Raw genomic sequence first — 14753 nt, 5'->3', positions numbered from 1 at the left:
AAATAATTACCCAACTCTTTTTTTTTTAATCCTCACCCGAGGATTACATTGCATTCTTACCATATTGTAGGTTCATAAATCTATCTCTGCTTCTAGACCTGTGTTGTCCAATGTGGTAACCACTAGCCTTTTAAATAAAAAAATAATTGAAATGAAATAAAATAAAAATTCAGGTTCCCTGTCACACTGGTCACAGTTTAATTGCTCAGTAGCCACATGTCACTGGTGGTTGCCGTACTGGATGGTGCAGAGAACATTTCCATCGGTGCAGAAAGTTCTACTGAACAGTACTGCTCTAGACTATGAATACCTCAGTGTCAAAAATTGTGTTTCATTCATCTTTACGTCTTTAGGACCTGGGATGGTTGGTTACTTATGTAGCATGGGCAAAATAATGATAGGTTGATTTATTCATTTACTTATTCAGATATGTTCGTGTATATGCCTATTATATGCCAGGTGCAATTCTAGGTGCTGACAGTAAAGAAAAAATAGTTCCTGCTCTCATTGAGCTTACTTTTTAGTGGGGTTGAGGGGAATTGGACAATCCACAAATCAACAAGTAAATATATGATATGTCAGATGGCAATGAGCACTATGGAAAAAATAAAACAGGTTAAGTCAGGTAGGAGGTAGCGGGAGAAGGGGTGAGGGAGAGATGGTTTCTTTTGCATGTAACGTGGGTAGGAAAGGCCTCACTGAGGGAGAAGAGTGCAGAGGGAGCAGCAAGCACAACGGCCCTGAGGCAGGAGTGCGTTTGGCTCATTCCAGGAACAACAAGGAGGCTGCTCCTGGAGCCGAGTGAGCACCAGAGAGTCATACAAATGAGGACAGTGGACAGCAGAGGAGGGAGCCGGGCCTTTAGCTTTTGCTCTGAGTGAGAAAGATGGGAATTGTTGAGCAGAGGAGTGAAGGGGCTGGACTTAGGTTCTAAATGTGGTCAGTCTGGCAGTTGCATTGAGGATAGACCAAAGGAAGCAAAGCCGGAGATTCGTTAGAGGCCCTTAGACAACAGAAATAAGTAGCTTGAATGGGGTGGTGACCATGAAGGTTGTGAGAAGTGTTCAAAGTTTGAAAGCAGAGCAGGCAGGATATGCTAATGGCATGAATGGGAAGTGTGAGGGAAGGAGAGGAGTCAGGATGACTGCAAGCATTGTGACCTGAGCAAGTGGAAGAATGGACTTTGCATCAACTGAAGTGAAGAAGAATCTGAAGGTTGCAGATGGGGCAGGAAAATCAGGAATTTGTTTTTTGTCATATTACGTTGAAATGTCTGTTGGGCATGAGTTAGATATTTGTTTCTGAGGTCTAGGGGAGAGGTCTGGCTACAGGTATAAATGCTTGTTGACAGGATGACTAATTGAATGAGTGACTGAGATATTATTTTGAAATTGCAATTCTGAATGTGAAGCTATAGGACTTAGTCCCAGAGGAGAAATTTGCATATGGACAAGAGAAAAAAAAAAAAAGGCCTCAGAATCTGAGCAGGATATAGATGTGAAGCCCAACAAGTTAGATTAATTCATTCATTCTTGCAATTATTATTTGAACAGAAATTTTAGAATTTTAAATACAAACTTTCCTCCTGTTTAGAGGTTGATGAAGGATATATTAGTTTCCTATGGTTGATAGAACAGATTGATACAAAGTTAGTGGCTTACACAAATTTATTATTTTATAGTTCTAAAGGTCAGAAGTCTGAAAGGAGTCTCAGGCTACAGTTAAAATGTAGGCAAAGCTGTGCTCCTTTCCAGAGGCTCCAGGGGAGAATTCGTCTTTCTCTTATTTCATCATTTTGACTCTCTTGCCTCCCTCTTTTACTAATCAGGGTCCTTATAATTACGTTGATGGGAATTGTTGAGCAGAGGAGTGAAGGGGATTATCCAGATAATCTAGGATAATCTCCCCATCTCAAGGTAGTTGATTAACAACCTTAATTCCATCTGGAACCTTAATTCCCGCTTGCCATGTAACATAACATATTCACAAATTCTGAGATTAGGATGTAGATACCTTTGGGGGAAGTGATGTCTTGAGCTTGTTCATTCTTTTAGTACCAAAAGATCAATATACAATAATAAAAGCAATTGAGAGAATGTCTAGAGTATAAACAAGCCCAAATTAGACATTCTCTCAATCACTTTTATTATTATATATTGATCTTTTGGCACTAAAAGTCAAAAGGGCTGAGAAAAGCTAAGCAAAAGAGAAACTTGAATAGGAGTCCGCATTTATACAAAGTTGTCCAAATGTTCTGCTTTCAATGAAACTTAAGAATATTTGTTACATTATGTGTGAAAACAAACCAAGGCCTAAGAATATTGTGCTGGAGGGTGCATCTGTATGAGTGCGTATGTGTGTGTTTGTGTAATTATTTCATATAAACCTTTTTATTGGATTTAAATCTGATATGAAATCATATAAAATGAATACTGGAGTTTATTGTATGCTACACTCTGGATTTGTTTTTGACTTTTATATATACCTTAGATTTACAAGGACCATATTTTCTGAACTTACAGTCTATAAAATGCAAGTACCCTTATGGGTTTATCAGAAAGAACATTTGAAGTTGAGATTATCCTGGGTAACTATTCTATTTAGTTGGCTCAGGAACTGTTTCATGTTATTCTGAAATGTCTTTCCCAGCATTTCTCACTGAGGTTCTCATGGCCATCTTGTCAGCCCAGACCGGGGCTGCCCTCGGTTTCCTAATTGGTCTCAGGTGACTTGGAGGCAGAGCGTGCAGTGGGTAAGAGAGGGGTCTGGAATCAGATTATTGGAGCCCAGTTTTATGTTGACTCTACTAGATGAATGGCTGTAGACAAATGACCTCACCTCTGTAAACCTACATGTTCTTTCCTGCAGAATGGGGATAATATGGATCTCACAGAGCTGTCATGAGGTTTATATTAAAGTAATGAGTAAATAAACATATTTTGTTTAAAGAATAGAAAGCCCAGTAGCTGGGAGCATGGTAGGTGAGTGGCAGAGGTAATGTCTGAGATTCTGGCAGGAACAAGATCATGTAGGACACTGAAGGCCTTTGTAAAGAGTCTGGATATTTTAGAAGGAGACCGGATTGGAGGCAAGGGGAACATTGTTTGAATTAATGCTCTGGATATGAAAAGGTAATGTTGGGTCTTAGAAATATAAAGAAGTTGCATCTGTAAGACTTGGTACCTTTTAGCTGTTGGGGGAGGCAAGGGAGGAGAGTGAGCAAGAGGCAGGAGTTTAGGATGACTTTCATGTTCCTGACTTGGTGGCATCATTCTCTGAGACATAGAATATAGGAGAAGCAGGTTTGGGGGAAGGGACGACGAGTGCAGTTATGGATAAGAATCTAAGTTTCCTATGAAATATGCAACTACTGATGTGCATATAAAGATAGATATGTGAATTTGAATCTTAGCAAAGAGTTTGGACTAGAGGTATAGGTTTGAAAGTCCAGCAGAAGAGAAGTCTTTGAGATGGGGAGCGAGAAGGCATTCAATTTACTGCAAAACAGTAGATTAATCTGGCATTTCTCTCTTTCTAGTTTCCTTTCTTCTTAACTGCCCTACTCAAAACACAAAATAACTGTTATGGCAAATCCACCCAAAGGCCCAGAAAAGAAGCTAGGATTCTGCCCAAGGTTCCTGGGAGGAATAAAAAAAAAATATATTTATTTGAAAATTGAGGTTATAAAACTGTGTGAAATATACATTTGAGGTCCATATTTACTCTATACTGTATGCGAATCCTAAAATCCAAGAAACGTGTAAAAATTAAATATTTTTTCCCCATTGACCCCTTTTTAAATTTTGTATAAAAATTTAGAGATGACCGATAAGCCCCTGAAGATCTGGCAGAAGTAACTATAAAACTGACCTGAAGGATACTTAACTCTAAGGAAACTTACACAGGAAAACAGCCTTTCTGAGAGAATGAATTTAAAATAAAAATGTACAAACCCTGAGGGAAATGACCCACCACAAGAGAGAATCAGCTGTGCCAGTGCCATGGACCCAATGCTTGTGTTCCCTGCCAAGTCCTGTGTTGAAGCCCTAATTCCCAGTGTGGTGGGAGTTGGTGCTGGGGGTCTGGGGAAGTAATCAGGTCATGAGAGTAGAGCCGTCATGAATGAGATTAATGCCCTTATAACAGTTGTTCTCAACCTTCCTAATGCCATGACCCTTTAATACAGTTCTGCATGTTGTGGTGACCCCCAACCATAAAATTATTCTTGTTGCTACTTCATAACTGTAATTTTGCTGCTGTTATGAATTGTAATGTAAATATCTGATATGCAGGATGTATTTTCATTGTTACAAATTGAACAGAATTAAAGCATAGTGATTAATCGCAATAACAATATGTAATTGAAATATGTGTTTTCCGATGGTCTTAGGTGACCCCTGTGAAAGGGTCGTTCGATCCCCAAAGGGGTCGTGACCCACAGGTTGAGAACCGCTGCCTGATAAGAAGAGACACAGGAAAGATGATCTCTCTCTTTGCAGTCGGGAAACAATAAGAAGATGGCTGGCCATCTACAAACCAGAAGAGGGCGCTTGCTGGAGCCTGGCTGAGCTGGCACCCTGATCTTGGACTTCCAGGCTTCAGATCTGTGAGAAATGTTTCTGTTGTTTAAGCCACTGAGTCTATACTATTTGTTATAGCAGCCTGAACTGACTAAGATACCAGTTGTCAACTCACTGATTCTCCGATCCAAATCTACCTCTCGTTGCCTGACTTGTGACAGTGGAGCTGGATCTTTTGCCAGCAGATACATTAGGCTTTGTCATTTGAGGATGCTGCAGGGGTCCTGCAAGGCAGAATGGAGAAGGGGTTTCTCTTCCCAGTTTTTGTTTCTTTTTTCTTCTTCCTTAGACCCAGATACCTGTGGTGTGTGGGAGACCCAGTGGAGTTCACCCTCCAGTGAGCTTTTCTGGTACCCCAGTGGGCAGTTTCAGCATGCCAGCTCTGACCTGCCCAGCTAGCCGCTTGCAGTGTACCAACTCTGGCCCACAGTGCCCCTGCGGAACAGCTCTCAGAAAACCCTGTCACCCAGGAGGCTGTAATCACACCCTCTTCAAGTCTGAGGTCTGAATGGGGTTGTGGTGGGAGTGGTGGGAGTTTTTTTCTAAATTTGTTTCTGCCTTAAGTATCCACCCTCACCCCTGGCAATAACAACTGTTCTCTATATTTATTTTAGTGTTCGTTCACGTCTACTTTTATCCTGATTCATTGTTCATCACCTTTACTAGTTAATAATTCTTTATATTAAATGTCCCTATTCAAACTCATATGATTTCTGTTTCCTAAGTGAACCCTGATTGATATATTAGCAGGAACAATAAGCAGAAAAATAAGCACTCCAAGAGGATGAAATAAATAAATAATCTGTAAGTGATTACAAAATAAGTATGATTAAAATAAGTAAAGTATTGCCCTGGCCAGTTTGGCTCAGCGGTTGGAGAGTCGGCCTGCGGTACAGAGAGAACCGGGTTCGGTTCCCGCTAAGGGCATGTACCTCGGTTGCAGTTTGTCCCCGGCCCTGGTTGGTCGTGCGGGTGGCAGCCACCTGATGTGTCCCTTCACGTTGATGTTTCTCTCTCTCTGAACAAAAAATGGAAAAATGTCCTTGGGTGAGGATAAAAAAAAAAAAAAAAAAGTAAAGTATTAAAAGAAGTAATAAATACCACAAAGAAATAGTAGACCTTTATGGAAAAAAAGAATATTGTATGCATATTGAAAAAGAATTAAAACATTTAGAAATTACAAGTAGTCAGTAATTAAGGCTTAAATTGGTGGGTCAGACATCTGGTTAGACTCTGCTCCAGGGAGAGTTGATGACTTCAAAGACAGCCCTGAAGAAATTGCCTGCTTTCCAGTGGGCAGCCAAGAGATAGCAAGTGAAACATGAAAAAGAAAGGAAGTACAACAGACTGTACAATAGAACAGGTGCAATTGGATTAGGTGATTCAACACACATCTAATAGAAATTCTCTTTCTCTTTTCATATCCTCTGTATCTACAGATATGTCTATGAATATATAGATATATTTCCAGAAAGAAAAAATTGAAAGAATGAAGGAACAGGCAATATTTGAATAGAGACTACCTGATAACTTTTCAGAACTGAATAAATACCATCAGGGTTTATTCAGGATAACTTATCCTGAATAAGGGACGATTTAACTTTATAAAATCTAATGTAATTTATCATGTCAACAGAGAAAAAATATGCTCATCTTAGGTTAATAAATCTTAAAAAACTATGAATAAAAGGGAACTTCCTTAAAATAAAAGGATGTCTACCTAAAACTTAATGTGAATCTCACATTTAATGGTGAAATATTAGAAGCATTTTCTTAAAGTTGGGAATAATTAAGGATGCCTGCTATTGTCACTTACATTTAGCATTGCACAGGGGGTCCTGGACAGCTCAATGACATAGAAAATAAATAAGAGATATAATGGAAAAATAAGAAGCAAAGTGTCAGTATCATAAGTGATATGATTGTATACATATGAGATTAAAAAGAAACTACTTATAAATTATAGAAGTAACCAGTGAGTTCATCACGTTTGCTATCTACAAGACTATGCAAAAATTAATAGTACTTGTATACACCAGATACAGTTGTTTAAATGTGTGTTTTAAAAATATCCCCTTCTTCTAATCACAAAACTAAAATATATGTGAGTTTACATTTAGCATGATATATACATGACTTTTATAGAAAACTTTATAAAATTTTATTGAAGAGTATATAAGAAGATTTAAATAAATGTAGAGTTAAACCATGTATCTGGATAGAACATCTAATATTTCAGAATTTCAATTTCCCTCAAATAATTTATAAAAATCAAAGTTACTTCAATGGAGTTTAAATTTAATTTAATATTTCTGAGAACACTAATTTATATTATATAGTTTTCTGATAATTTTATGGTATTAATTTAGGCTTGGAAATCTTAATTTTTCTCAGAACTCTACGTGCTGTTTCAGACATTTATATGGATGAATAAAGGCCAACAATAGCCAAAGAAAAGCAATTGAAGGCAATTAAAGAGAATGAACTTACACCATCATTTGTTAAGAGCTGTTATAGATACAGTAATTCAAATGTGTTGTATTGGTAGAAGAAGGTACAAATATATCAATGTAACAAACAGGAAACCTGAAAACAGCCATGTATGAATATGAGAAATTAACACATGAGAAATGTGGCTTTCAAAGTAGTGGAGAACAATCAAATAATAGATGGTGAGATAGATAATTAACTAATGTTATGGGTAAAATTAATATGTAGGCCTATCTCATACCATACAACATATTAATTCTGAATGGATTAAAAATGTAAAGATAATTTGGAAATTATTTTAAAAATTAAGGAAAGTAACTTTATGACGATGGAAACTAGGAAAAGAAGCTTTTACACAAGACTCAAGATGCTGAAACCTTGAAAAGATCGGTAACTTCAGCTACTTAAAATAAAATCTGTACCAAAAAAATGATTGTAGTTGAAAAGAAAAGTTTTATGCTGGAAGAAAATACTTGTAATTCAAACAACTAATAAAGGATTAGTAAACAAAATACATATTAAATAAAACCAATGAAATGAAAGCAATAAAAAAGAAAAGTTCAATAAAGGAATGGACAAAGGATATGAAGAGTCAATAAATAGAAAAAGAAATCCTTAAGGCCAATAACTATATAAAAAGTTGCAAAACCTCATTGATCATTAACCCAACTTAAAACAAAATGCGTCATTTTATAACCAGTAAATGCCCAAAACCTAAAAACTGATCATCATAAGTGTTGGAAACATAAGGGATAGGGACTTTCAGAACCTGCTGCTATTAAGATACGTTGGTGCATCCATGTTGGAGAGTAATTTAACAATATCTATGGAGTTGAAAATGTGTATACCCTACCAAAAGGCCATTTTAAGTTATATATTCTGGTTGGACTCTCAAACAAGGAGGCAGCCTCAAAAATGTCAGTGCAGCACTGTTGTATTAGCAAACATCAGAAGCAATGTAATTGTTCAAGAATAAGGAAATGGATAAATTCAACAGAATTTATCAGAATCCTAAAAATTAAAAATATCTATTGGAAGTGTACATATCATATCAGTGTATATGGTGATTATCCTAGCGAGGGAAGGAACAGTATCTCTAACACTTTATTTATTTGTATTTGCTACATTTTATTTTACAAATATCTGAGGCAAATATTGCCAAATATCAACATTGTTAAATTGAGAGGAAGGACGATTTGTGTTTTGTTATATTCTGTACTTTTCTGTATGTTTAAAATAGTTCAGAGCTAAAATTAAAATTATATTTAAATAAAGATAGTAATAAAAATGTTAAGGTATTTTACCTAATCCTTCTTTTGACTCACAGCATAAATTTGAGGCTGTGGCTATGATTTTAGATGGAATCTTTAGTCTTAGAGCTAAGAAAAGATATCTGGCTAATAATATAATAAAAAAAGAATTTTGTGAACTTTGTTTCATTAGTGTGTTCTCTAGTCAACAGTGCTAATTATCCACAAGTAACAAAATGTACAAACCAATAAAGAACATTGTTTGCTTGATGAGTTTGGATATAATCATGTTATTAGGATAAGGAATAGGTATGTTGCTTATAACACCTACAACAACAAGATACTGTTAACATTGTGTATCAATTATGAAACAGTTGGACTATTAACATCTTGGTATCAAATTCAACTGAATTAATTTCTACGATGAAATTTTGGTTGAGAAAAAAATAGTAAGCAATTGTGTGTTTTAATTTAATTTTAAATAAATGACTATGTGTGTAGATTTTTTTTTTTTAAATGTAGCCTTGAACAGAATTTGAGGACTTTGAAAAGAAGAAAAAAATCTCTTTCCTGCATTTACAGATATTCAGAATTCACCTACAATGGTTAGGTTTCTAAAATCCTCATTGTAGGAGAGTTTCTTAAAGTTTTATTTACTTTTGGTTGTGGACCTTAAGGACCTAGAAGAAAAATAGGATAGGAAGAGCAAGATTTAGAGAATAAATGTGTCAAAACTTATATATATACAAATGCATGTGTGTATGTATTTATGCATATAAATGTACATATGTATAATTTAAGTAGATCTACAATATAAAATAGTGATTACATGAGGCAATACAAATTTCAATGATATTTATTCTTACATTCTTTGAATAATAGTAGCAAATATCTAATTTTCGTTTATCTTTGATTTCCAGGAGACTTCGAGGGTGCAGATAACATATTTTCTGTGATGGAGGGGAGGGTTGAAAAAGGGAGGGAGCTGGCTCCTCCTGCTCAAACCTAAGGTTCTTTACACTCTCATCGTTCAAGTTCAAGTTTGAGTTTAGTTGTGCATTTGTGTCTTTGGGAGACTTTGATGACTGAGCATGGTTAAATGCCACTGTTCAGTGGTCAAGACCCTTTAGAATGTACTTTCTGCATTGATTGTAGAAAGTATGATCTTTAGGGGAGACTGTGTTGGATTGTTTTTAGAGTACCCCAGCTCTTCTAATTCTCCCATCCTTATTCCCCAAAAGCAGCAACAGAAAGGAGGATAGAGGCAAGAGGGGTCTGTCTCTTTCCAGTGCTATGGTTCTTGATCATCTGATTGAGGCTAATTAAAGGAGTTGTCTAGAAATTCTTATATTTTAAAACTGGAACCATCATGATTGCTGAATATGTTTAGAGAAGGAAATTCCATTAAACTCAAATTTCATGTAAAGGGAACTTATGGTTGTGGAGGGAGAACTCTAAACATATCTGACCAGATTAAACTGTAGAATTATAGAATCCTGTTATTAAAGCTGGAAGAAACCTTAGAAGTTTTCTAGTTTAACCTGTTCATTTTTCACCTATTGTAGGGATATTTAAAACTGTGTCTAAAGGCACAATCGGCTCAACTCTTTCCTAATTTATCTTTACAAACGTAACAGTCAAACCAATTGTGTGTAGAAAGAGACATAGAGACAATTTCAAGTGGGGTATTAACCTCTTGATACCTTATTTTAGATACCAGTCATAAAAAAGCCAAACTTTAGAAGCCCAGCTTATGGCTTACGTCATCTTGCATATTTTAAATGCACCATAGTTGTAATTCAAATGCCAAATAGATATCACATACTGCCAATATGCCTTAAATAGACAAGGACTATGCTATTTATAACCTACAGAACACCCAGAAAACCTTATTTTCCTAAGTGTAAAGTGTGGAAGCTATGATGAAAGAGAACGTTTTACTTGATTTATGATTTAAAATATTTTAAAAAAAAGCACCCCAAATCAAGACATGGCTTCCAACACTTGAGTATTTATTTGACTGCGTGATCTGTCTGCATAAACTTCCTCACTGTGGTTAGAGTGCTTTCTCACAGTGTTCTCAAAAATTGTCTTCCAAGTAGGTGTGAGTAGTTCACAAGGTAGGTAAATTTACCAAGGTGGGTTTTTAACAGCCCATGCAGATTTTCTGGAGAAAAATGGAGAGAAAGATGGGTCTTCAGGAAACACAGAAATCTTTTCAGGCTTCTAGGTCCAGTGTGCACTCTTTTCTGGCAGAGAGGAAGACAGCACTGGTTGTGCAAGGCTTTGGTTAGGGAAATGCCTACCAAGGAGAGGAAGGGAGTGGAAGGGCTGGGAGAACTGTCTGACCATGAGCCAAGCCTGACTGTAAGTGAAAGAGGGAGAAAAGTTTGGGTGCATCCTAGAATGCCCTTTGCTCTAAGGAAGGTTTCTCAAGGCCCTGAGCCGAAGTTGAACAATAAAGGGGTCTCTTGTCTCCCAGTAACCAGGAACCCCGTCCCCTTGAGTAGCCCCCTGCTGCACAAAGTCACTGGCAGACAGCCTGTGGGAGGTACAGCAAAGGCTCAGAAGGATTTTATAGAAGAGCAGTTGGGTCAGTTTCACTCTCTCTAATAGGATGTCTGCAATGTGAGTTCTCATGGCTGCTACATGAAGCCATGGGCAAACTGATGAAATTGGCAGTTTCCTCTGCATGGTCTCCACCACATGCATCTCCTTCACTTGTTCTCTCCACCACAACTCTTTTCCTTCAAAGAGTCTCTACTCCTCTTAGCCATTCAGCCAGAGCCTTTGCAATGCCTTCTACTCCTGGAAAACGGTTTGCTGCTGGGGAAGCTCTGATAGTCAAATAGGGTAGAATTCCATGTTTTTTAAATATTTTGCTTTTGGCTTATTCCTTAAAATATTTTTTAACAATGATGTATGCATTCCCAAATTCTTGGTTTGGAGTGTTTTATTTCTTAATATTTTAAAGCTTATAATCAAGTGAAACACTCTCTTTCATCCCCACTTCCATACTTTGTACCTAGAAAAATGAGGTTTCTCATGGCATTCTGTAAATTACAAATTACACTGTCCTTTTCTCTTTAAGGCATATTTGGCGGTATGTTATATCTAGACAGTTTGGCTTTTAATTTCAACTATGGTGTATTTAAAATATGCAAGGTAACATAATTATAAGAACATGATGTAAATATTCATGAGTTTTGATGTAGACATCTACAGATTTTTTCTCATAATGCCGCTGTGTGTCATGGTAGTGACACTTTTTCCTAAGATTCTGTAATGAGGCATGCTTTCTTTGCTCACCAGAGATCCAGGGAGGCTACACTGACTGAGGGAGGATCCAGGTAGCAGGCTGCAGTGGATCAAGGTCCAAGAAAAGTTGGGGGGCGCCTCTTAGAGGGAGTCTACCTTCTTCTGTTATCCCAGTTACCCACCATCTCATAGAGGACTCACTGAAGACAGTGACGATGAGGGGACCTAAGGCTTAATTTAATTGACTCTGGGGTCCTGGCAGGTGCTACCTAGCTAGACCCACTCAACTGTTAGGGTACTTGTTGGTATTAATTAACTCAAAATCTAATCAATTGTTCTTCCTCTTAGATAAGATAATATCCGTTCTCAATTCTTGAACTTGACTGGAATCTGTAGAAGTTTATTTGCTGCTCCTTTTACATTTAGGCTAATCCACCCACCCCCCAGGCAGACTGTTGCACTTTGCACTAGCTAATGTTATCTGTCTGTCCTTAACTGGGACCCAGAAAGAAGCAGATTGTTTCTAATGTACTCAGAGCATTACTAATTTTCTCAAGGTGAGTGTTCACATGCAGCTTCCTAGTTGAAACCTGGTGAGGAAGTACATTGACCATGGTGGAAATCTGAAATTTGCAGCAAATCGTGGACTTAAACAGAGAGAACAGCCATGCAGAGAAGATGCAGCGTTTCTCCTCAGACATCCTTATTAACATTTCATTCAGGCTGTTCCTTCTTGCTCTCTTATTCTGGTTGTACTTCATACAGAATTCAGCGATTTTGTTGATATCTGTAGCTCAAGGACACCTTGGCATTTCCTTCTATTTTTAACTAGCATGGCATATTGCTATTCCTGTGTATAGACTATGCTTTTGTTTGGGAAAATGGTCTGATTTTTCGATAGAGTATGATTCAGTGCCACTAAAATAGTTTAGAATAGCATTTTAAAATTGCCTCCCCACCCCCCTACTTAGACATGTAGTTGCTTTCCCAACACACAATTTTTTATGGATGAGGTTTCCATTTAACACCACGATTTAGATTGCATTACTTTCTTAAAATCACATCACTCCCATAGTCTATGTAGTTCTCTAATTCCCACATGCTCTACTGTTGCCGAAGCAACTTCATCTATACAATGTGACTGAAGAGACAGCCTTCATTCACAACACAGCACAGTCTGTTCAAGTGGTAAATACTGCCCATTCTATTATTAGAGCTGAAATGGAATTTTCTTTTGCTGCATTTTCAAGATGTGACATAATTAGAAACCAAGCATGGAAAAGTCAGAAATAGTGGAAGCTAATGGTTGTCATCAGCACCCGTGAGGCTTGAATTCAGCCGTCTTCCTTGCTCCTGACTCCCTCACACAGTGCCCCCACACCACCTCATTCTCCATTTGGTTACAGAGCACTGTGTGAGCTTTGTAGGTACCGGGTAAGGAAGCGTGAAGCAAGGTTTCCAGTGCTATATTGGTTTTCTCGCTGAATGAGAACAGAGAAAGTCTTGCTTGATGTTTCAATTCTCCTCAGCCTCCTGCAGACCCACCTTCCCAGCTCTGAGAAGTTGCTGAGCAGCTTTTCAGTGCCCCGAGAGAGGCTCTGACTTCTCTCCCCCTTCTTTACTATAAATCTGAACTGGAAAGCACACACAAAAACCTAACCAGCAGCTCTTGTTGCAGAAAGGTTATTGAAATGAGTACAGTGTACAATTACTGGCAGAAATGAGGAGGGATGGGAGAATGGTGTGTGTGTGTGTGTGTGTGTGTATGTGTGTATACTTCACAAAAGTGATTGTGGAAGGAACTGGGCTAACTGGAGAAAACCTGAAAAAGTAATTTTTTTTTTTTTGCAAATAAATGTATTACAACAGCTTTATAGTTAAAAATCTGACTTGTGCTATGCATTTCTACATAGTCTGGCTTGTCTCATTGCTTAAATAGCTTTCTGCTTTTTACGTTATTACTGAGGATACTAGGGTAGTTAGCAGGGTAGTGTGGCTTAATTTGTTTTAATAAACATTGGATAGAATTGCTGGTTTTACTAGAGTGGTCTGACTTGCAACTCCCTGTGAAAATCTGTCTTTTGACTCATGCACTTTGGCATTAGAAGAGAAGTAGCTCTTTTTTGTGGGGCCTCCAAGGCGGTCAGCTTCTTCAGGATGAAGCTAAACATCTCTTTCCCAGCCACTGGCTGCCAGAAACTCACTGAAGTGGGTGATGGAAACAAACTTCGTACCTTATATAAGAAGTCTACGGCCACAGCAGTTGCAGCGGATGCTCTGGGTGAAGAATATATGTACTTTGAAACAAGGTTTCTCCATGAAACAGGGTGCCTTGACTCGTGGCTGCATCTGCCTGCTGCTGAATAAGGACATTACTGTTCCTGACCAAGAAAGACCGGAGAAAGAAAATGCAAACCTGTTAGGGGCTGCATTGTGAATGCCAAGGAGTGCTTTTATCTTGGTCACTGTAAAAAAGGGGAGAAAGATATTCCTGGTCTCACTGATGTGGCTGTGCCTCGTTGCCAGGGTCCCAAAAGAGCTAGCCGAATCCACAAACTTCAATCTCTCTAAAGATGATGTTCCTCAATACGTTGTGAGAAAGCCCCCAAATGAAGAAGGTAAGAAACCTAGGACTGGAGCACCCAAGATTCAGGATCTTTTCACTCCACGCATCCTGCGACACTCACGTTGGCATATTGCTCTGAAGAAATAGCATACTAGCAACAATAACGAAGAGGTTGCAGGACATGCGGATCTTTTGGCTAAGAGAATGAAGGAGGGCAAAGAAAACTGCCGGGAACAGATTGCCAAGAGATGTAGGCTGTCCTCTCTGAGAGCTTCCACCTCTGAGTTCAGTCAAAATTGAGATTTTCTAAGGGTAACAAATAAGATCAGACATAATAATGAAAAAAAAGATGCAAACTTCTCATCTTTTTCATAAGTCGTATGTGGAGAGTGGAAAGAGGCCTGGATAGAATATTAGAAACCAAGTCTTCTAAAGTTTTGCCCTTAAGGAGACTTCTGACTTCAGGTGAGTTCCTTAACCTTTTTGGGGCCTGTTTCTTTCTTTCTTTTTTTTTTTATTCTCACCTGAGGACATTTTTCCATTTTTTGTTCAGATAGAGCGGGAGGGAAAGAGAGGAAGAGAGAGAGAGAGAAACATCGATGTGAAAGG

The 14753-nt window shown here is 37.9% G+C and overlaps 1 pseudogene; it reads left to right on the top strand.

The window, feature by feature from the left end:
- The first annotated feature begins 13735 nt into the window (after positions 1–13735).
- Positions 13736–14444, top strand: LOC118620731 (annotated as a pseudogene).
- The last annotated feature ends 309 nt before the right edge of the window (positions 14445–14753 follow it).

The sequence above is a fragment of the Molossus molossus genome, unplaced genomic scaffold (genome assembly GCF_014108415.1).
Source record: "Molossus molossus isolate mMolMol1 unplaced genomic scaffold, mMolMol1.p scaffold_m16_p_8, whole genome shotgun sequence".
Classification (NCBI taxonomy): Eukaryota; Metazoa; Chordata; class Mammalia; order Chiroptera; family Molossidae; genus Molossus; species Molossus molossus.
Note: the sequence above shows the minus strand (reverse complement) of the source record. Positions and strands in the feature narration are given on the sequence as shown.